General features: G+C 39.6%; 1 protein-coding gene across 24 annotated transcripts in view; it reads left to right on the top strand.

Moving 5' to 3' along the window:
* The window catches only part of LOC141394267 (uncharacterized), a 187,728-nt gene that overhangs the window by 122,275 nt on the left and 39,591 nt on the right, over positions 1-25,862 (top strand). The window lies entirely within an intron of this gene.

The raw sequence follows: 25,862 nt of genomic DNA, 5'->3' as shown, positions 1-25,862 counted from the left end.
TTTTCGTATAGAAAATTATCACCCAACGGTGATGATTTTCGTATAGAAAATTATCACCCAACGGTGATGATTTTCGTATAGAAAATTATCACCCAACGGTGATGATTTTCGTATAGAAAATTATCACCCAACGGTGATGATTTTCGTATAGAAAATTATCACCCAACGGTGATGATTTTCGTATAGAAAATTATCACCCAACGGTGATGATTTTCGTATAGAAAATTATCACCCAACGGTGATGATTTTCGTATAGAAAATTATCACCCAACGGTGATGATTTTCGTATAGAAAATTATCCGTATAGAAAATTATCACCCAACGGTGATGATTTTCGTATAGAAAATTATCACCCAACGGTGATGATTTTCGTATAGAAAATTATCACCCAACGGTGATGATTTTCGTATAGAAAATTATCACCCAACGGTGATGATTTTCGTATAGAAAATTATCACCCAACGGTGATGATTTTCGTATAGAAAATTATCACCCAACGGTGATGATTTTCGTATAGAAAATTATCACCCAACGGTGATGATTTTCGTATAGAAAATTATCACCCAACGGTGATGATTTTCGTATAGAAAATTATCACCCAACGGTGATGATTTTCGTATAGAAAATTATCACCCAACGGTGATGATTTTCGTATAGAAAATTATCACCCAACGGTGATGATTTTCGTATAGAAAATTATCACCCAACTGTGATGATTTTCGTATAGAAAATTATCACCCAACGGTGATGATTTTCGTATAGAAAATTATCACCCAACTGTGATGATTTTCGTATAGAAAATTATCACCCAACTGTGATGATTTTCGTATAGAAAATTATCACCCAACTGTGATGATTTTCGTATAGAAAATTATCACCCAACTGTGATGATTTTCGTATAGAAAATTATCACCCAACTGTGATGATTTTCGTATAGAAAATTATCACCCAACTGTGATGATTTTCGTATAGAAAATTATCACCCAACGGTGATGATTTTCGTATAGAAAATTATCACCCAACGGTGATGATTTTCGTATAGAAAATTATCACCCAACTGTGATGATTTTCGTATAGAAAATTATCACCCAACGGTGATGATTTTCGTATAGAAAATTATCACCCAACCGGTGATGATTTTCGTATAGAAAATTATCACCCAACCGGTGATGATTTTCGTATAGAAAATTATCACCCAACCGGTGATGATTTTCGTATAGAAAATTATCACCCAACCGGTGATGATTTTCGTATAGAAAATTATCACCCAACCGGTGATGATTTTCGTATAGAAAATTATCACCCAACCGGTGATGATTTTCGTATAGAAAATTATCACCCAACCGGTGATGATTTTCGTATAGAAAATTATCACCCAACCGGTGATGATTTTCGTATAGAAAATTATCACCCAACCGGTGATGATTTTCGAATAGAAAATTATCACCCAACCGGTGATGATTTTCGTATAGAAAATTATCACCCAACCGGTGATGATTTTCGAATAGAAAATTATCACCCAACCGGTGATGATTTTCGTATAGAAAATTATCACCCAACCGGTGATGATTTTCGTATAGAAAATTATCACCCAACCGGTGATGATTTTCGTATAGAAAATTATCACCCAACTGTGATGATATTCGTATAGAAAATTATCACCCAACTGTGATGATTTTCGTATAGAAAATTATCACCCAACTGTGATGATTTTCGTATAGAAAATTATCACCCAACCGGTGATGATTTTCGTATAGAAAATTATCACCCAACCGGTGATGATTTTCGTATAGAAAATTATCACCCAACCGGTGATGATTTTCGTATAGAAAATTATCACCCAACCGGTGATGATTTTCGTATAGAAAATTATCACCCAACCGGTGATGATTTTCGTATAGAAAATTATCACCCAACCGGTGATGATTTTCGTATAGAAAATTATCACCCAACCGGTGATGATTTTCGTATAGAAAATTATCACCCAACCGGTGATGATTTTCGTATAGAAAATTATCACCCAACCGGTGATGATTTTCGTATAGAAAATTATCACCCAACCGGTGATGATTTTCGTATAGAAAATTATCACCCAACCGGTGATGATTTTCGTATAGAAAATTATCACCCAACCGGTGATGATTTTCGTATAGAAAATTATCACCCAACCGGTGATGATTTTCGTATAGAAAATTATCACCCAACCGGTGATGATTTTCGTATAGAAAATTATCACCCAACCGGTGATGATTTTCGTATAGAAAATTATCACCCAACCGGTGATGATTTTCGTATAGAAAATTATCACCCAACCGGTGATGATTTTCGTATAGAAAATTATCACCCAACCGGTGATGATTTTCGTATAGAAAATTATCACCCAACCGGTGATGATTTTCGTATAGAAAATTATCACCCAACCGGTGATGATTTTCGTATAGAAAATTATCACCCAACCGGTGATGATTTTCGTATAGAAAATTATCACCCAACCGGTGATGATTTTCGTATAGAAAATTATCACCCAACCGGTGATGATTTTCGTATAGAAAATTATCACCCAACCGGTGATGATTTTCGTATAGAAAATTATCACCCAACCGGTGATGATTTTCGTATAGAAAATTATCACCCAACCGGTGATGATTTTCGTATAGAAAATTATCACCCAACCGGTGATGATTTTCGTATAGAAAATTATCACCCAACCGGTGATGATTTTCGTATAGAAAATTATCACCCAACCGGTGATGATTTTCGTATAGAAAATTATCACCCAACCGGTGATGATTTTCGTATAGAAAATTATCACCCAACCGGTGATGATTTTCGTATAGAAAATTATCACCCAACCGGTGATGATTTTCGTATAGAAAATTATCACCCAACCGGTGATGATTTTCGTATAGAAAATTATCACCCAACCGGTGATGATTTTCGTATAGAAAATTATCACCCAACCGGTGATGATTTTCGTATAGAAAATTATCACCCAACCGGTGATGATTTTCGTATAGAAAATTATCACCCAACCGGTGATGATTTTCGTATAGAAAATTATCACCCAACCGGTGATGATTTTCGTATAGAAAATTATCATCATCACCAAACGGTAATGATTTTCGTATAGAAAATTATCACCAATCGTTGATGATTTTCATTTTTTTTTTTTAATTTTTTAATCGAGCTTTATGATCTATTATGCAAGTGAAAAAGGAAAGCCGACGATTCGAACCCACACACCCACCACTATGTGACATGCATGTTTCGTCTTCGGTAAAGACTCTTCAGACATATCGGATGTGGAGCGGCTTCGATGTCCTCGAACTTTTCTTCTTTCAAATGCATTTTTCTTTTGTATTTTACAACAACAATGAGGATTTTCCCATCTAGTTGTGCTTTCATGACAAACGCTTAGCGCTGCTTTTGAAAGTTACGAGTTTGGCTCTGAACGCTAACACGCCGTGACAACACTTTTTTCCTGTGTTTTTCAAGGACGTGGGTTCAAACCCCAGCCTGGCTCAGCTGATTTTATTTATTTGATTTTCGTATAGAAAATTATCGCCAAACGGTGATGAAGATTTTCATAGAGAAAATTATCACCAATCGTTGATGATTTTCGTATAGAAAATTATCACCAAACGTTGATGATTTTCGTATAGAAAATTATCACCAAACGTTGATGATTTTCGTATAGAAAATTATCACCAAACGTTGATGATTTTCGTATAGAAAATTATCACCCAACGGTGATGAAGGTTTTCGTATAGGAAATTATCTCCTACTGGTGATAGATTTCTTATAAACAATTATGACCAATTAGTGATAGATTTTTTGTAAAACATTATCACAAATTGGTAATAGATTTCTTATAGAAAATTATCACCAATCGTTGATTATTTGCGTATAGAAAATTATCACCAATCGTTGTTGATTTTCATACAGAAAATTATTATCAATCGTTGATGATTTTCATATAGAAAATTATCACTAAAAGCCGATCATTTTCATAGAGAAAATTATCACCAATCGTTGATGATTTTTATAGAGATAATTATCACCAATCGTTGAAGATTTTCAAATAGAAAATGATCACCATTCGTTGGAGATTTTCATAAAAAAATTATCACCAATGGTTGAAGATTTTCATAGAAAAAATGATCAGTAATCAATAATAATTTTAATAGAAAAAATTATCACCAATCGCTGATGATTTTCCTATGGAAAATTATCAACAATCGCTGATGATTTTCTTTGATGAAAATCATCATCAATCCTTGATGCTTTTCTTATAGAAAATTATCACCAATCATTGGTAGTTTTCTTATATAAAATTATCATCAATATGGTCTCCTAAATTTGTTTTCCATATTCCGTTTTATTCTGTAGGGTATCAACATGTCTACGCATTTGTTTTTAATAGGCCCCTCTAAGTTCTACTCCATACATGGGCAAAGATAATAACTGAATTGTTGAAATCCTCCGCAATAATATATTCATTCATGTGTCATGTTTTGCCAGTTGCTCGCTCGCCTTTTTCGGAAGAAGAATGAACATATTGTGGTTGTGGCAAATAGAGTTGTTCTACACTTCGAGTGGTCTTATTTTGAGAGCTTAGAATTTACATGGCATTGTTTGGTTGTTTTTAAAAGGCTAATGGTTTACCAACATCAAGCGTAATAAATTTAATCAAACTGCTTCTTGTGGTTGTGAGTTCATTTCGTTCGTTCGTTTTAGAAGCAACATGCAATTAGTATTTATTACAAAATTTAAGAGAATTTGGGAAAAAGCTTTATTTTTATATCCTCCACAACCGTTGTTGTAGCTCAATATTTTTTATTGCGTCAATCGCTGTGACCTAATTAATAAATATGTTTGTATATTCTTGAATAATTTTTTATTGGTAGCAGCTGTTAAAATAATACCAAAATTAATTGCTATTTGCTTAAGCTTTCGTTTTGGGGCATAGCAGAATTATTTAGAGACAGTAAATAGAAGTAAAACAACAAATATTTACTCCTCTTCTGTGACATTAGCTGACGCTTAAAACGCCCTAAAGGTAACATAAACTAATGTTGTTGACATTTTGGGCCATTAGGGCGTATGGTAAATATTAGCAAAAAAATATTAATTACCATACGCACCATGGCACCAAAGGCAAAACTTAACATTTCCCACAAAAGAGTTTAACTTAATAAATGTTATTAGTATTTCCATTAACTTGTTATACTTTTCCTTTTAAGAGAATCCTCCCCTGCTCATCTTTATTGATTCCTTAAAAGCCAAAAACATGTTACAAATCAAACCCACAAATCTCTGACCAAGTGGAATGAAAAAGTTAAACCAACAAAGATTTCAATGGTTTCCGTTTTGTTGAAAGAGATTCTCCAGCTCTATGTTCGTTCTCCTTCAACTATCTCTCAAGGGGAAAACTTAACAAAATGAACTAAACCAAACAACCAACCAATCTACCAACATAGCCAAAAAAAACCTACACGGTTTCCTTATTGCACTCAATCCACTTAGTTCAAAATGACTTTGACTTTGTTTTGTTCCAGCCAGCCATCCAGCCTGCCACACACATTGTTACATGAATAAACTAGTTTTGTGGAAGCAGGAAAACGTTACGCCATGTTGGCTTGGGGTAGGTAAAACTGATAGAAAACATGAACGTTTTTGGTAACAATTCAAAATGGTTTTGTAATCAAAGCCAATCTAAGAAGAAGAATGAAGGGAGGAATGAAAAAAATAATTGACACGTGGATGTAGAAATCATACAACTCAAATTTCCTGGAGTGTGTGATTTTAACGTAGTTTGTTATGAGAACTAAGATGTAATAATGTAATTTCTAATGTGAATAATTATTTCGAGATGTTGGTATAATGGGAATAACTCTTTCGTAAAGTGGATAACTTAGATAATTAGAACAAATGTCATTGGCAATCGGGTGACGTAGAGGATGGTACCAAGGGGATGATACCAAGGAACGGTCCTGACCGGTTTTAACATGGCAAAGCCCAGGATTTATCTTGGTCCCTCTTTCATCTCAAGTGGACACTTACCCCCCCGTGGTGTCACCTGGGAAACTGCCTTTAACATCCGTTAAAGGTAGTGAGCTAACATGTGCCGCGCGTTCACCCATAAGGACGTTAAAAAGTTGGGTCTGGGCGTCGGCTTAGTAATCCTCCCCTAGAAAAAACAGCCTTCTATGAAAAAAACGAAAGAAAAGAAAAACAAACCCCTCTAAAGTTGGCAAACACCGCAAACGTTTTAAGGACCATGATCTGCGAATCTGCACCTGGAATGTTCGCACTATTTATAGAGAATGTGCAGTCTTCGCATTGGCAGATGTACTTAAAAAATACAAGGCCGATATTACAACAATCACAACAACACCTAAAGGTGACGCACTGTTTTATAGCTGCCATGACGTAAAGCATGAGTTTGGTTGCGGATTCGTAGTTAGTCGGAGACTAAAACATCTGGTATTCAGCTTCACCCCAGTGAATGAAAGACTTGCTGCAATTCGATTAAAAGCAAAATTCTTCAATATCAGCTTTATTTGCGCTCATGCTCCCACTGAAGAAAAGGACGAACAGACCAAAGATATATTTTACGAGCGCTTAGAAGAAACATATGACCGTTGCCCTCTGCCCATGACATTAAAATCATTCTAGGCGATTTTAATGCCAAAATTGGAAAGGAGAATATCTTTGGCCCAACAGTCGGGAAATTCAGTCTCCACAGTGAAACATCTGACAATGGTATGAGGCTGATAGACTTTGCAGCTGCAAAAAACATGGTAGTTAGCTGTACCAGATTTAATCATCTCGATATTCATAAGGGCACCTGGCTGTCTCCAGATCAAAGAACAAGTAATCAAATTGATCATGTTGTAATAGATGGAAGACATTCATCCAGCGTTTTGGATGTACGATCGTTCCGAGGCGCAAACATTGATTCGGATCACTACCTTGTTGCAGCAAAGGTACGTACCCGTCTAAACGTTGCAAATAAAGCACGAACAGATACAACGCCGAAGGTGGACATCGATAGGCTGCAAACACAACAGATAGCCACAGCATATTTCACTCAACTAGCCCAATTGCTTAATGCGAGCACTCCTCATCCCAATAACATATCAGCGCAATGGCAAAGTATTGCCAACTCCATGCAAACAGCCGCAAAATCCATACTTGGATTCCAGAAACCTCCACAAAGGAATTCATGGTATGACCAGGAGTGTCGTGCTGCTACCGAAGAGAAAAATGCGGCATATAGAGCTACTTTGCAATCAGTAGCAACGCGTAGCGCGCGAGAGAGATATCGGGAGAAAAGGAGAGAAGAGAAACGTCTTTTCCGCAAGAAAAAGAGAGGAATGGAAAAGCGGGAGTGTGAAAAAAATCGAGATGTACAGGAGCCAGAATGAAGTCCGAAAATTCTACCAAAGAGTGAAACATCAAACAGATGGCTTTGGTACAGGCACATCCTCCTGTAGAGACCAGCAAGGTAATCTGGTAACAGATACAGATAGCGTGCTCAGGATATGGAAGGAACATTTCTCCAATCTGCTGGTATCCAATAGTAGCGAAGACGATGATACCACAGATCAAATCCCAGAAGATGGTATAGAATGTATACCGCCCGTCCAAGATGAGGTAAAAACAGCAATCAACCGGCTGAAGAATAATAAAGCAGCAGGAGCCGATGGCTTACCAGCCGAACTGTCTAAAACCAGAGGCGACGCGCTGATAAGGTGTATGTATCAGCTAGTTAGCACCATCTGACAGGAAGAACGCGTACCCGATGATTGGAACCTGAGTATCCTGTGCCCCGTCCACAAGAAAGGAGATAAGACTGTATGCTCCAACTATAGGGGCATAAGTCTACTCCCTATTGTCTATAAGATAGTGTCAGGGATATTGAGCGAACGACTAAAGCCAATGGTCAACGAAATAATTGGACCATACCAATGTGGCTTTAGACCTGGCAAGTCCACCATTGACCAGATATTTACCCTGCGGCAAATCCTGGAGAAGACCCAATAGATGCAGATCGACACATATCGCCTTTTTGTCGATTATAAAGCAGCATTCGACAGTCCCCTACGATCAAAGGTATTCCATGCAATGTCTGAAGTTGGTATCCCCGCAAAGCTCATCCGGCTTTGTAAGATGACTTTAACTGACACTAGGTCATCAGTGAAAATTGGAAGGAACCTCTCCGAACAGTTCAGTACCAGAAGAGGTTTCAGACAAGGAGACAGCCCTTCGTGTGACCTATTCAACATTTTGCTGGAAAAGGTAATACGAGATGCAAATGTCAAAAGAAATGGCACGACATCATGGAACGATCAGTAAAGAAAATAACCGATACCTTTAGGAAGGTCTAAGCAGAATCTGCGAAAGTGGGTCTGGCGGTAAACGGCGAAAAGACCAAATTGATGGTGTCAATGCGCCAAGCGTCCATAGAGCTCGGACCAACTGTGAAAGTTGGTACCTATAATTTTGAGGTAGTTAAAGACATCGTCTACCACGACACTGCCATAAACACAACAAACAACAGCAGTTGTGAAATAAGAAGAAGAATTGTATTGGCCAACAGATGCTACTATGGTTTAAGTAAGCAATTTAAGAACAAAACCACATCTCGTCAAACAAAAATAACACTATACAAAACGCTGATACTACCTGTGCTAATGTATGGCTCCGAAGCATGGATACTTGCGCTAGCAGATAAGGCAGTGCTTGGTGTGTTTGAGAGGAAAATTCTTCGAAAGATATACGGGCCGATTTGCGTTGACGGTGAATATCGACGTCGTATGAACCACGAGCTATATCAGCTATATAAAGACATGAATATAGTTAAACGTATCGAGATGCAACGATTGCATTGGCTAGGTCATATCATAAGAATGAGCGATGACGAACCCGCTTAAAAAGCGTATGAATACATGCCACATGGCGGTGCACACAGAATCGGCAGCTTCGATGGAGCATACAAGTGGATGAAGAAATGAAAAGGCGCGGTATTCCAAAAAGCGAAGCGAAAAACAGAGAGGATTGGAGATCTTTTCTTAGTTCGGTCTATGGAACAAATGTTCTGTAATGGGCCAGCTAAGTAAGTAAGTCATTGGCAATCGATAATAATATAGTTATTGTTGAAGCAACGCGTTCATATATATTGTCGGTATTTTGGTACCTCCGACCTGCAACCTGAACTGGCTGCGTCCATAAAGAAACAGTAGGCAGGTGAGTGGGCTGAGCTGGGCAATTTAACAAATGCAGCGTATCGTGCGGTCCATATCCACATGGCCAAATACGAATTGAGACGGCTACATTGTCCGGATCTCAATTGTGCTAAAACTAGTCATATTTGTTGTTATTGTATCAGCTTCTACATGTATGTGGAAGTCTTCATTTTATTGTTTCGACTCTGCCTCCAGCTCCAAGTTCAGAAAGGACGCCACCTGAATAAGATTAGTCCAAATTGAGAGTGTTGGGTTGGATGGGCAGTTAACAAGGGCAGATATTCTGCGTGCCATCAATCTTGGCCCAATAAGAATTGACGCGGCTGCACCAACCAGATCTTAGTTGTACCAATACGCTCCCAAGGGTGGTGGATGATCTTTGAGGACGATATTCGCACTAGAGGCTTCTAGACCCTCAGCGACCGCATCATCAGAATATCTCTCAAACCTACCTGATAAAAACGTTGATCTAGGGGTTCTCTTTTATATCTCTGGACCTCCCTTTCCAAATCACGATAATTCTCCCTGACTTTGCGGGGGGTTCGGGCATATGTACGAGATGGTGATTTGGGTGGTCTTGCCTATAGCATCCAAGCAAGTACTGCATCCTGTTGTGTCGGGAGATTGCCCGATCCAAGGAAATTACGGATTGCCATGTAACGTCATTCGTCAGACCGGGTGACACGATGGATATGAATGACGAACTGTGGCAGTCTTTTCTAAGGGGCCAAATACATACGGTCCGTTGAGTGTCGCGTTACAACAACCACATGAGAACTTCAAGAACAAACTTGACATCACTTACACATTTTTCATGTGGTTGTTGTTTTCAACGCGCAAAGCGTCACACAACGGACCTTATGTATTTGGCCCATAATCCTGGTGCGTGCGTCCTCGTTCGCAGTGCAGAATGTGGAGCTATCTATTTGCTCAGCCAGATCTGTGCCTCTCTAGTCATTGCCGAAGGCCATAACTCATGATGCACATTGAAATCCCCTAGGACCACAAGGTTATCAGCTCTCAACAGAGTTCTGATGTTAGGTGAATAACGCGGGGCACAGCTATTAATCGGCGGGAAATACACAATTATTAGTTCTATATCGGCGGTTTGACATCTTGCCGCTACCCCCATACACTTCAAGTATGGGTCCCTAAAGTCTAGCTCAGGCGAGATAGGTCTGTACTAGTGCAGTATGAATGCAAGTCCACCAGCCCAACTTCTCGTACGATCCAGGCGAAGAACGTTGTATCCATCACAACTTCGAAGACTGCAGTTGTTGTTCAGCTTCGTTTCCTGAATTTCTTCGACTCATAAAATTCACGATCTCACTGAGCTTGTTTCGATGACCATCGCAGTAAAACTGCAGCAATGTCACATTCTCAGGAACTGGAACAGCAATACGTGATATTAACTGCTGCGGCTGATTCTGCTGTTGGGGAGATTGCGGGGGAGTTTCATAGTCCATGATGAAGACTCACTGGGGATCATGTTGGCGCAGGACGAAGCATTATAAACCCTGTCGTAATACTCCCTCAGGAAGGTCAGGCCTGAACAGTTCCTGAAATGCACCCATACACGGCACTTGTTGCATCTCAGCGACACCGACTTATGGTGGATGAGACGCTGACAAACGATGCAAAACCATGTTCCGGGGTTAATTTCTATCCCGACACGCAGCAAAAGAATCCGGAGCTGGCATTCCGGAAATAAAGACGAACACGAAAAAGTAAAAAGTAAAGGCCGAGAAGATGTTTCATCCTCGCGGAGTTCTCCGCGCAGCTGGCGTTTTCCTGCTGCGATGGATCGTATCTTTGTACTAGATGGGCAACGACATCAAGCTTGCCTGAAAGCAAGCAGCAAATAACACAGAGAGCATCCGCTTATAATTTAAAATGCAATTTGGGTGTCACCGTGTTCATCTTTGGTCTAGAGGTTCTCATTTATACCTTTGGACCTTTCTCTCTCTGTAGATCTTGAACAACATCCACGCAGATACTGCATCAACATCACCTTGTTGTACTGATGCACCGGTGGTGTCATTCTGCAGTCCTGAGGACGGCAATTTGACATATTTGAATATTCTTCCACAGCGTGGCGCTAACAGTTGCATATCACACATGCACCGTATAATTCCGCCGAACTGGTCTATATTTTATGAGAGGTCATCAAGGTTTCTTTGTCAGCACCCCAAATGCTGCCAGTCAGCGACTTGAGGGCCTTATTCCTACTTCTGATCTTGTCGCAAATACATGTGGCCGCTAAACGACTTAAACAAGCAATCGAACGTTACACCCAATACCTTGGAGTAGTTAGTGATGGGAAACAGGACACCATGGAACAATATGTTCAGAAGTAGCCTCATTTTCAGCCGTCTAGCTGGTGAACAGTGGATATTTTCATATTCCTCAGATGGAAGAACCTAACCACTAAGTCGGCCATGTGACCTGACTCCAATATTGTGCAATTATCCGCATACATTACGATGTCCTGGGGTGTGGAAGATATGGAATTTCTATAAAGTAGAGGTTAAACAGTAGAATTGTGCCAAACACACACATTTTTCTATGAACAAACTTCGTATACTTAATGTCACAAGTTACATTCTATGATGTTACTCATACGTTTTGGAACTAGTACAAGGAACAAGGAATCTCTCTATTAAACAGTTCCGAAGATATCACCTTGGAAAACTCCCTGTTTCACTTTGCGACCTTAGACTTCTTATTTCTGAATTCCACAAACGATTGGCGTTCACACATCTAGTTGAGTTGGAGGGAAGTCTTCTCAATTTCCTCGAACAACCTGGCATGATTCACTGTATCCAAGGCCTCCGATAGGTATACAGCCACCAGGACTGTTCTGTTGCACGACCGATTCTGTTTTAGGTTTAGATTGATTTTTGTGGATAGGAAGTATAATTTGTGGATTTAGAGCATTTATCGGAATCCATGCTGATGTGCATTTTCCGAATACATAGGGAGGAGTAGTGTCTCTAGGATCTTCGCTAGTGGCGACAAGGGAAAATCGGCCTATATGATACGCCTCTATTGGCATCATTGTCTGACTTCAGTATCTACCACCACTCTTTCCAATCTTTTGGCCCAATATGAGGGGCTAACGACAAATTGATGACACTTGTCAAATATTCAACTCACTCCAGGTTCTTCCAGTTGCTTAAGCATTACCATTAAGATGGGGGGTCCAACACTTTGAATGATATCGCATCCGACATCTGCAACATCGCTCATCGTAAATTGTGGTAGTACCTCCTCGGCTGAGAGGACTCTTATACATTCCTCTTCGCCATATCACTCTCGGACAGCTATATAAAATGGCGGTTAAAATAACATGCGCACCTTTTCGAATCTGTCACTGTCGCTCTGTTGAAAATAACAGCCGTTCTATCATCCTTCTTTCCCAGATTGGAACCTGATTTAGCCGTTGCCCACAATTTACTATACCATCCTATACTAATCTTGCATTGCTTCAGGTGGTTTAGTCACTTTTCCGGTTATGCATGTTGACTTCTAGAGTAAGTCCCCTAACTCTTGGATATTCGAAACTCATCACGCTGATTTGCTAATCCCGTCAGCTCCGCTGGGAAATGTGGTTCGATTTCGGGTATTCAACCTGCAAGTATGTAACGAGCGGCATCAGCTGTGATGATGTCCCGCATAATTCTCTCAGATACCCGAGGATCTGAGTGAATTGGCAGCTCCCTGAAGCGGTGAATGATAAATTCTCTGAATTTTTACCAATCAGCTTTTCCATGGTTTAAAAAAGAACAGCGGTCAAAAGTTTGAAATCGGGTGTTCAGTTAACGGAGACGATGCCAAGCGAAATTACGGGCTGTCAGGACATGTCATTTATTATATCGGGTACCACAAAGGTGATGTGTGGCGAGCTGTGGCAATCTCATAGGAGCGTCTTCGTTCACCGTTCAAAATGTGGAGCTATCAATTTGTTCAGCCATCGCTGTACCCCTCGCATCATTGTCTAGGGCGGTATGCCAAAGCTCAGGATGAGCATTGAAGTCCCCTAGCACCAAATATCCAAAATCGAACTAGTGGACAGACTGGTATATAAAGAATACAAGTCCAGCTTCTCTGCTTCTTCTACGATGCCTTCGAAAAACTTTGTAACCATCGCATCCCTGCAAGCTACATGTCACGGTGAGCTTTAGTTCCTGGATCACGGTTTCATTGCTGCTTCTCTACTCATAAAGTCTACCAGGCCAGGGCAGCCTCGGAAATGTATCCATTCCCTAAATCCATTACAACTCACTGAGGTTCACATGTGGTGGATGTACCAAAGTAGATCAGAGCATGCATTCGTGGATATATTGCCGCTCCCGTGGTGAAAAAAATATCCGAACACAGAACACTTATTTTATAAGTGCAAGGGTGTCAACTATTTTGACTCTCCTTTTAGACTCGGCGATAGATGATTGGACAAGCTGAACTCTTTGCTGTAAAAGACGTTTTCCCTATACATTATGTCATGTCCTAAGGATATACCTATGTATATAGCGTCAAGCGTGACTAACAATTCCACGCCATTTGGGTTTCAAGATATTTATTTAAGGTTCATGGTCCCTTCCCCTCTCTTTCGGTTTAAATCTCGCTTGTTGCACAATTACTCATCAGCGTGTGGTGTGTGTGCCAAACTATACCCAAGTGTAAAGATGGTAAACAAGCATCATATTGCTATCAACACATTGCTTGTGATCCAACAATTCTCCCTCTCCCCTCTATTCATGTTTTCTTGACACAAAATACCCAAGAGACGCAGTATAAGCAACACATGTTTCCCCCCGCCACTCTTCTTTCCCAAACATTGCTGGCAAACAATTTTCTTTCTATTCAATTTGCACCTTTAGTTTAAAATTCAAAGCCACAACAAATGAATGAAAACAGGACAAAGGAGAAGAGAACACACCAAGAAAAACAAAAACCTAACAAACGAACGAGCATGCAGAAAAAGTGACTAACAAGGATATTTTGATTGCAACGGGTTGGGGTTTGGTGTTCAACAATAAATGCTAGAGAGAGAGAGTGGGTGGAGGCGTGTGGAATCAAGTGGCAGAACATGAAGCTACTTCTACAGCTGGAACCAAATTCAATTTGCATTTTATTATTGTATCCTTAATAAAATTTTAGTATTTTATTTGTTTGTTCACTCCTTGTCGGTTCGATGCTGAGGATGTTCCAGCCAGTCGTCATCTGTTGTAGGACGAGGACAACAACGATGTTGTTGCCGTAGTTGTTGTTGGTAAATTGTGGCAAATATTTATCTATTTAAATATTGATAAGACACATAAACAAGTTAGGGTTAAACAATTTGCATGGCAAAAAAAAACAGAAAAAGAAAACAACCAACAACAACATCACATGTACAAAAAGTTTGTTTAGCTGAACAGCTGAGGTCGGCATAAAACAAATTGATGTATTTTTTACACAAAACAAATTGAAAATTACCTAAAATCACATGCAATGAAAGGTTTGAGGGGGGATAGGAGAATTGGAGGATTTTATTTTACAATGAGAAAAATATAACAAAAAAATACAAAATATAAAATATTAAATATAATAATAATACATTTTATTATTAAATATTTAATATAATATTAAATATATAAAAATAATTGTTCCACAAACACCCCAGATGGGACAAGGGAGACTTCTCTCATATCAATGAGTGCACCCCGATTCATATTAGCTCAATGATATGGAACCTACTGTTTATTGCCGAGTCCGAACGGCATGTCCTAAGACACCACTTGTAGAGAAGTTTTACATGGCTGAAATACTCAGGAAATGTCGCCAACATTACTTAGGGGTATTTTGTCATCGTTGAAAATTTGATGTTGCCTGGCCTGGGAATCGAACCCACAACCTTTAGCGTGCAAGGCGGGTGTGCAAACCATTGCACTACGGTGGCACCCAAATTTTAAATATAAAATATTAAATATAAAACATAAAATATAAAATCTATATAAATAAAAAATCAAATGTCGTTGGTTGGTAATGGCATCAGTTGAGAACGGTTGCACCGATTTGGATAATTGAAATGTTCGTCATAACCCAACTAAAGGTAAGGTCACATTAGGCAAATATTTGTTTCAGCGACCTGCAGTGAGTGCTTACTGAGAGCAAGTGAGCGTAAATTTATTCTCACTTGCTCTCAATTTTAATATTTTCTACAAAAACTACTGAACTGATTTTTCTGAAATTGTCCGGGAATGTATAACTATGGCCCACGGTGAAAGTAGGCTACAAATTTAGTTTTGGAGGGGGCGGGGAACTTCCCCTATACCCTATTTTTACAAATGCTATATTTACAATAACAAGTAAAAAAGTGTCAGTCGGCTTTGCCGACAAATATATACCCTCAGCCAATGTGAAGCGAAACTTTCACCTACGGACAGATCGAATGTATTTAAAGTCTCTTCAGAATTTTGTGGCCCTTTTTGGACATATGAACTTGCCGACAAAAATGTGGATTAGGAATTAACTGCACTAAGACACAAATGTTGAACTTTTGTAGGGCAGGTAGCCTTAGGGAGGACCGATAAGGGCGATTTTAGAAGTTAAACTAAATTTTGATAAAATATTAGGAGATCCAAAGTTTGGACCAAATTGGTTGCCCCATTCAAGTGATATCGTCCTAGCATTTTAGTGACATTTATAAATATTGGGGAGATGTACCGAAGGTTGTGGACCGGTATTGGCCATGAAACTAAGTTTGGATATAATATGACGAAAACCAAATGTTGGACCAAATCGGTTGAACAGTTCGGGAGTTATCGTGTTCTCCGACCGCCACATATGGTGACATAGGGGTTTTTTACACTTTTCGGGCTGTTTTCCCAAGAAATATGGACTTACCCCTGAAAAAAACTTTTACCGTCGTAATGAAGATAGCGAATGCATATCGCTTCAACAAAAAGTGATTCGTGAGCTGGTCTTAAAGTGAACTTATCCGAAATTTTGTGTGAGAGGTACCAGAAGGAGTAGACAAATATAGTCCATATTCGAGCGTGATCTATATCTGGTAGATATATTAAGATGTGCAAAGTATAGATTACATCGGTCACTCCCTTCAAGAGTTATCGTGCGCAAAATTTTTCCGAACATTTTTGAAGTTTTGTGGGGGAGGTACCTGAAGAAGTAGACCGACATAGCCCATATTCGAATTTAAACTATGTTTTGATAAAATATTACGAAGGCTTAATTTTGGACCGAATCGACAGATCCGTTCGAGAGTTATCTTGCGCTCCAACCACTACGCACGGTGTCACAGGGGTTTTTTGCAACTTTCAGGCTTTTTTCTCAGGAAGTATGGACTTGTCCCTGATGAAACTTGTACCGTCGTATGGAGGGCAGTGAATACAAGTTGTTGCAACAAAAATCAAAGCTATTCGAGAGTAGGTCCTAAACTGAACTTTTCCGAAATTTTATGTGGAAGGTACCCGAAGGAATGGACCGATTGAGTCCATATTTGAACCTCGTCTAAGTCTGGTAGAAGTATTACGATGTGCAAAGTATGGACCAAATCGGTTACTCCCTTCAAGAGTTATCATGCCCACAAATTTTCCGAACATTTTGGAACTTTTGTGGGGGAGGTACCGGAAGGAGTGAACCGATATACCTCATCTTCGAACTTTAACTAAGTTTGGACAAAATATTACGAAATTTGAACGGAATCGGTTCATCCGTTCGAGAGTTATCGTGCGCACCAGCCAGCCAGATAGACAGACGGACGGACATTGCTAAATCAACTCCAAATTGTCCATACATACTTGGGGTCTAAAACCATTATTTCGACGAGGCACATTTTGCCCGTATGAAAGTGTATATACCCTTTCTAGCCTGAAGGCTGAGGGTATAAACAAATGTCGTTCGTTGGTAATAACATGAGTTGAGAACGGCTAAACCGATTTGGATAATTCTTTTTTCGAAATGTTCGTCATAACCCAACTTAGATTTTTATGCAAAGAAAAATTGACCACGCCCACTTTTACGCCCACTTTTTTCAATTTTCAATTTTTATCTCTTCTACAAAAACTACTGAACTGATTTTCCTGAAATTGTCATGGAATTTACAGGGATGGCCCCCGGTAAAAATAGGCTAAATATTTTGTTGAATTTCATAAGGAGCGGGGTACTTCCCCTATACCCTATTTCTTTAAAAATGCTATGTTTACTCTTGCGAGACAATTGTGGTTGTGTCTCCGACCTTAACTATTTTTTTAGGATCCAAAGACTTGATCACTCCCACTTTTTTTTAAAATATGTTACATTTACAAAACTACTGAACCGATTTTCCTGAAATTTTCAGAGAATGTACAGGGATGGTCCCCGATGAAAAAATTCATATTTTCTTGAAAGGGCGGGGTACTTCCCTTTGCCATAGTAAAAAAACCCCATATCTTTATGAATAAAAATCAAATGCCGTCATAACCCATCTTAGGTTTTTATGGAAAGAAAATTTTACCACGCCCACTTTTTATACCCTCCACCATAATATGGAGGGTATAATTAAATATGTCATTCCGTTTGTAACACATCGAAATATTCATCGGCGACCCTATAAAGTATATATATTCTTGATCAGCGTAAAATTCTGATTCGATCTGTGCATGTCCGTCCGTCTGTGGTAATCACTCTAGCATCCACAAAAATGGAGATAAGACGCTGAAGAGGCGTCTTTTGTTTGCAGGCAGGTCAAGTTCGATGATGGGCCATATCGGTCCACTTTTTGGTATAGCCCCCATATAACGGTATCTCCCGATTTGAGGTATTTTGAAGTTTTTAGCCACATTTTCAAACCGAATTAGTTATACTTTGACGTTTAGGGTTCCTAGTGATCAACAAACTTATATTCCAAAGGATATGGGCATAGGTCCATGTTTTTGTATAGCCCCCATATAACGGTACCTCCCGATTTTCGGTATTTTGGGAATTTTAGCTACAAATTTCACCCGAACTAGCTGTAAATTGACATTTGAGGTTCTCAGTGGTCATCAAACTTCTCCACCGAACATCGCCAACATAGGTCCATGGGTTGGTATAGCCCTCATATAACGGTACCTCCCGATTTTCGGTATTTTGATAATTTTAGCTACAATTTTCACCCGAACTAGCTGTAAATTGACATTTGAGATTCTTAGCGGTCATCAAACTTGTCCACCGAACATCGCCAACATAGGTCCATGGGTTGGCATAGCCCCCATATAACGATACCTCCCGATTTTCGGTATTTTGAGAATTTTTAATCGAACTAGCTATAATTTGACATTTGAATTTTCAGTGATCACGAAACTTCTTCACTAAAATTCGTCAACATAGGTCCATCTTTTCGTATAGCTCCCATAGGTGGTACCTTTCACCTGGGTGAACACATTTTTTAGATTAGATTTGATAATTAAGACAATTGGTGTATCTATCCATGGTCGAAAATTGTTTCCAACAAAAATTGTGAAAGGACACTAATTATTCCATTTTAATTAAGACTATTTTATGGTGGAGGGTATAAAAAGTTCGGCCCGGCCGAACTTAACGACTTTTTACTTGTTTCAATTAACAATTAATTTTTTTCTGCAAAAACTACTGAACCGATTTCCCAGAAATTGTCAAAAAATATACAGGGATGGCCCCCGAAAACAGGCTACATATTTTGTTGAATTCCAGAGGGGATGGGGTACCTCCTCTATGCGATATTTAAAAAACGCTATATTTGCAAAAATTATGCATGTATTGGTTTAAAAATTTACGGATTTATCTACAATCTAGGTACTTCGTTGGGGCCTAAAGACCCCATACTACTGAACCGATTTCCATCAAATTTGCAGCAAAAGCTCAATGTTTGCCGTTGTTATGTATATTTTATGAATTTCGGATGAGGTGGGGTACCTTCCCCACGACTTTATTTTAAACGCTATGATTATATCGGTTTCAGCATAATTTTTGGGAGACAATGAGGTTGTGAGTACCTTCATATTTGGAGCCAAAATACCGGACAACGCCCACTTTTTTTAAATATGTTACATCTTGAAAACTGATGACCACGCCCACTCTTTTCAATACATTATTTTTCCAAAACTACTGAACCAAATTTCATGAAATTTTCGGAAAATGTTCAGGAATATCACGTGGTCCAAAATGCTATATATTTGTAGAAGAATTTCTGGAGTATATTGTTTTATAATCGCTATATTTGCTAAACTTATGAGTAAATCGGCTTGGAAATTAATTTTCGAGACAACGGTGGTTGTGCTCCCATCAAGAAAAATTATATATTTACAATTTTGCTTTAATTAGGAGGTTCCACCAGCCAGGAAGCGGGAGACTTAACCATTTTTTAACTTTTATAATTAGATCGCTTTAGGATAACGACAGGGGGCATGGACGATAATAAATTCTAAACAGCATCAATGGGCGAAAAAATACGACAGTCCGTAAAAGAAAAGAAAGGTTACAGACAAAATATTTTGGTAAATTTAAAATTAGAACGTTACGAAAAGTACTAAAAGGTACTAAATATGGTACCCTTTGTATTAGACAAACGCGAAGAACTAGAATTCTGAAATTTGGAATGAGGGCCACTGATGGAGAGCTAGAAAGGTGTACCAAAGTACTAAAAGTTACTAAATTTAGTACCATTTGGTATTATGTGAACGGATAGAGCTAAAATCTTGAAATTTGGAATGAAAATCAAGGTTTAGAAGATGAGTTGATATAAGGAGGTAGTTTTGAAAATGAGTGATCATGTGCACGAATAGTACTAAATGGTACTAAATTTGGTACAATTTGAATTTGGGCGAACCTATAAAGTTGGAATTCTGAAATTTGGAATTACTATTACTGTTGGAGTGTAGGTTTTGAGATATGGAGGAAGTTTTCGAAATTCTTACATATGGGTACGAAAGGTACTAAATAGTACCAAATAAAGTGCAATTTGGATTTGGGGGAACGGATGGAGCTGGAATCATGTTGAAGTGTAGGGGTGCAATAGGTATTTTTTGAAATTTGAAAATTGAATTGAATTTGAAAATTAAATATCAATTCAAAAAGGTATTAGTACATCAAAATTTTCAGTGTTCACCATATTAAATACTGTTTATTTGTATATTATTCCTTTTCCGCATACGAAGTAGCGGGCATTTCGCTAGTAAAGTATAAAATATGAGATATAAAATATAAAATTTAAAATATAAAATAAAAAATATAAAATTTCTCATCACATTTGTATTAATTTTGTTGATCCTTTTCAATGATAAATCACTGTCAATATTTGATTTTAAAATTTCTAATAGAATCAAATTCTCGTTTATAAAACTAATATCTCACACATGTTACTCAATATATGATATTGATTTCCTGCTGTATAACTTTAATCAACTCAAGTTCATCGATTTCGTGGTATATCCATGAATATATAATTTAATTTTTTGTGACACAAATGTCATATTGCATTTAAATATTACTCAACATTTGCTCTATTATATCCCTCCTTCACCTTTTCATATCGATGTGGTTAAAAAGCTTTGTTGTTGCTCCAGTATATAGCTGTTTAAATGGAATAAACCATAAAAGTTTATAGAGCATAAAATGCCGTAACAAATAAAAACCACATGCAGGTTTTGAGAACTTTGTGAATTTACCTTGATATTATCCCTTTGGATACCTTGATATTATCAATATGCTAATATAGTTGGCTTTATTTCAATTTGATATTGATTTGATCGATTTTGATATGGTTAAGGGCGTAATAATTCTTAATATTAATATGTCGTTGTATCTTTTTGCCCACACCACACTTTCAGTTCTTAAAGTGTTAAGAAACTTTCCAACTTCAACCTCCCCTCAATGTCAATATGCTCATGTATTCATACTCAGGAACGCAATAATTTCATAGCAACCAAATTCAAATCCGAATGAATTATTAAATTAACAAGTAAAAAAAGAAGAACGAAACATAGGTTACGAATTGCAGGTCATATTTTCAATTGAGTTTGAAGTGCATTTCAGTGGAACAAATTGAATGATACAAACATGTTATGTATATTGAATGGGTGAATGAATGGAAAAACATGAAAAGTTCAATGAAAAGCTATCGTAAATTTTAAATATGAAAGTAAATGGGGATAAATAAGTAATCAGTAATTGGATAAATAAATATTTTCATTATTGGTGGCGGCAGTTCATGGCTCAGTATGAAAAAGGCGTGGCATAGTGAATAATAGATATGGAGAAATGATTCTGATAGGCTCTCACATAGACACTATTAGGGTTTATTTTCGTTCAAGATTCACCTCAAATGAATACTGACCACCCCATGGCGTTTTCTGGGGAGCAACATCTATCATCCGTTAAACGTAGTTGATAGGCTGAGGGTTGCCCCTTTGGAGTTGAAATATACTACAGTATCTGGTCAGGAAAGCTTTTAACCGTCTTACGAAGAAAAAGCTGCAGAAGATGTTGTTTTGTCAATTAAACTGTTAAGACACTTACCGGAATGCTTTAAAAGAGTACACACCTGCTAAATGATTGAATGTAATATCTCTTATGGCCTCGACACATAAGAAGCATGGCATTCTTGCTGAAGTCATATCTGATAAAAGACTAAAGACCAAGTTCGACCTAATAAAAAGTTTTCAGAATCACATTTGAATTAGGTCGAACTTGGTCTTTAGTCATTTACCAGATACGACTTAATAGGGACAAACCAACAATAGACACTTTAATATTTTTTATGTTATATTTTATTATATTTTTCTTTTAATTTATACTATCAGACCCCGGTCCGCATTCCTGACCAGTCGTAATGAGTTTTAATGACAACTTTTTATGGTCTTCATGCTTGACAATTCAAAAATAGGTATTTTCTACCTCACTTCTTCGGTCCATTGTCAAATAGAGGAGGATTTTAAATTTACCAACTGATTTTGTTGTTGTTTTTGTTGTAACAGTGTTTTTTATTATTATGTTTGTATGTTCGTTCCTCTGTTCAATCTGACTCTGGGTCAATCTCCAGTTCCAGAAAAATGGCTGTTTCAATGGGATGTAGCCACAGATTCACTGGAGTTAGATGGGTAGGTTTGGCGTGGCAGTTGAAAAGGTGTGGGCCCATGCCGCATACTGGGCAGATGTCTTGCACGGCGCGATCGATTTCCGCCCAATAAGAATTTAGGCGACTGCAATATCCCGAGCGTAGTTGAGCCAAAACTACTCTGGTTTGTCGTGGCAGCTGACGCTCCTAAGCTGCGATAAATGGGGGATTTACTCCGAGTACTTTATTCACACTATAATTGCTTAAGGCCTTGGCAAGTGCGTCCGTGTGAATGCTATTCAAACCTGCTTGATATGCTTGTTGATCTAGGGGTTCTCTCCTGTATCGTTGGACCTCTCCCTCTAGAGCATGGATATCCTTCCTGATCTGCCTGAATGTGTCGGGCCTACCCACAAGATGGTGATTGGGATGGCTCACACGGTAACATCCAAGCAGGTACTGCAACGAAAGCATCTCATTGTGTTGCTTCACTGGAAGAATCTTTGCCTCCTCATGTAGATGGTCCACTGAAGATTTGAGGAGGCACCCTGTTGCTGTTCTCAGGGCGGCATTCTGGCAAGTTTGAATCTTTTCCCAAATCATATCACATAATCTCGGGGACCAGACTGGAGCCGCATAGCTTAGCACAGACCGACCTATCGCGTTATATGTGGTCAACAAGGTTTCTTTATCTGCACCCCAAGTGTTGCCGGCTAGGGACTTGAGGACCGTGTTCCTCCTTTTCAGTTTTTCGCAGATAGCTGTGGCGTGTGCGCACGACGTGAATGTAGTGTCGAATGTGACCCCTAAAATTTTAGGGCAGTTTATGGTCGGAATTCTGCTACCGTCGACCACGACATTCAACTCACGTCCTAACTGCGCTGTCCATGTTGTGAACAGAGTGGCTGTAGATTTCGTGTCGGATATCTGCATATACCTCGAATGGAAAAAGGTGGTAAGATCGGTTAAATAGTTGTTCAGTCTCTCACAGATGTCATTAGGATAGGTACCTGACGCCAGGATCGTGCAATCATCCGCATACGTTACGATCTCGATGCCGTCTGGGAGGGAGCGGAATACAGGAGAGGTAGAGGTTAAACAGTTCCGGAAATATCACCCCACCTTGGGCAACTCCCTGTTTCACTCTACGGGCTTGGACTTCTTGTTCCTGAATTCCACGTACGACTGGCGTCCATACATATAATTGACTATACACCGTTTCAAGCTTGGCCGGAGGGTTGTTTGCTCAATGTCCTCAAAGGCTTTTGATAAGTCAAGCGCCACCATCACTGTTCTATCGCACGGCCGTCTCTGGTTGAGTTCTTGACAAATATGTGTGGTAATGGCGTGCAGGGCAGTTGTCGTGCTGTGCTGCTTACGGAATCCATGCTGATGATCGGCAACTTGATAGCTATTTCTGATACTGGGGAGGACTAAGGTCTCAAGGGTCTTTGCTACGGGCGACAAAAGCGAAATCGGTACCTGTACCTGTACAATTCCTTGCCGGGCTTCCGTAGTCGGACCACCCTGCCCATTTTTCAGACTTCGGGAACAATGAGGGTGGATAGCGACAAGTTGAGAACTTTAGTGAGATACTCCACTCCGGGCTCATCCAGCTGCTTCAGCATTACCATGGAGATTCCATCAGGGCCCAACGATGATTAAGCGTTCCGGATGGCATTGGCAACATCATCCATTGTAAACTGTGGTGGTTCCTCCTCGGCAGGCAGAGATCTGATGCAACGTAATACTCTTCTCTTCGCCCTATCATTCTCGGGGTGCTCGACAAACTGTCGATTGAAATAATTCGCACCTCCTCGGGTCAGTCAAAGTAACGTCGCCAAACGTGACTGAGGTCCTTTTTCCAGGGTTAGAGAGACTTAAACGTTGCCCACAATTCACTAATACCGCCTCCAATGTTGCAACTCTTCAGATGATTTAACCACTTGTTCCGCTTATGCTCGCCGACAAGCCTGTTAACTTCCAGTGTCAGCTCCCTGACTCTGGGGTCATTGGGGTTGGTTCGGCGAAGCTCATCACGCTCATTTGCTAATCCCGTCGCCTCTGCTGGGAAGTTTGGTCTTACTTCGGGTATTCGACCAGCAGGGATATGGCGAGCGGCTGCAGCAGTGATGATGTCTCGGAACGTCCTTTCCGCCACCCGAACATCAGAAGGATTGGGCAGTTCTCTGAAGCGGTGATTGGTGAACTCTCTGAAATCCGGCCAATCAGCTTTTTTTATGATTGACGAATGTGCGGCGTTCAGAGGTAATGAAATCGGGTGGTCTGCTAATGGAGACAATTATGGGAAGATGGTCTGATCCAAGGGAAATGACGGGTTGCCAGGTAATGTCATTTGTCAGACCAGGTGACACGATGGTTATGTCTGGCGAGCTGTGACACTCTCCTCTAATTCTGGTAGGGCCGTCCTCATTGACCGTGCAAAACGTAGAGCTGTCAATCTGCTCAGCCAGTGCTGTATCTCTCTGGTCGTTTCCGAGGGCCGAATCCCACATCTCATGATGCGCATTAAAGTCCCCCAGGACCAGACGATTATGACCTTCCAAAAGCGGGCTAATGTTAGGCACGTAATCTCAGATACTGCTATTTCACGGCGGGATGTATACGTTCAGCAACTCTATCTCGGCAGTTCCACACCTGACTGCTACCCCCATACATTCCATGTACGGGTCATTAGAGACAGGTTCAAGCGAGATAGGTCTGTATTGGACAGAATGGTGCAAAAGGAAAGCTAATCCACCCCACCTCCACTTCTGGTGCGATCCTTCCTTAGCACGTTGTAACCATCGCAACGTTGTAAGCTACAGTTGTTGTTGAGCTTGGTTTCTTGCACCGCGGCGACCTTGATATTCCTCCGACTCATGAAATCTACTATTTCCTCGATCTTACCTCGGAGTCCATTGCAATTAAATTGCAAAAAGGATGCATTCTCTGGGATTGGGACAGCAAGGGCTGGTGTTAAAGGCTGCGTGTGCGGTTGTTGTAGGCGGCGGAGTTTCGTAGTGAGACGACGAGGGAGTTTCGTAATCCGACGATGACTCACTGGGGCTGTGTTCACACAGCATGCAGCAACATAGTCCCTCACGTGGACAAGTCCAGAGCAACCCCTTATATGCACCCACTCCTGACATCTATTGCATCTCACCGAAGGTTGGATGTGGGTGAAGATGCGTATGTGACAAACTGAGCACAGAAATATTGGTCCTGGGTTTTCCTCCGTCCCGGCACAGACCAAAGAATTCGGAGCAGGCATTCCGGGATATGCTGGTCCCAGAAAAACGAAACAAATACAAACATATGTACACTGAGGTGGCAGCCGCTGATTTTGTGTTGTTCCGGGTCAATCCGGTATGAAAGAGCACCAGTTATAGTTTTTTGTGGGCGTTTTCAGACTTACACCACTATAACTTAGCCATTTGTTAACCGATTTAAAACAATAAGGGCTTATTCAAAAGATATTATTCACCCCTTTAAAAGGAAGAAGGATCAAAAGAAATCCGTTGTGGTAAAAATAAGACATGCCCGTTTAAATTTGA

Source organism: Musca autumnalis, unplaced genomic scaffold (assembly GCF_047663935.1).
Source record: "Musca autumnalis isolate F117 unplaced genomic scaffold, ASM4766393v1 scaffold_1, whole genome shotgun sequence".
Lineage (NCBI taxonomy): Eukaryota > Metazoa > Arthropoda > Insecta > Diptera > Muscidae > Musca > Musca autumnalis.
The sequence above is the reverse complement of the archived record's forward strand: the minus strand, read 5'-3'. Positions and strand labels throughout refer to the sequence as shown.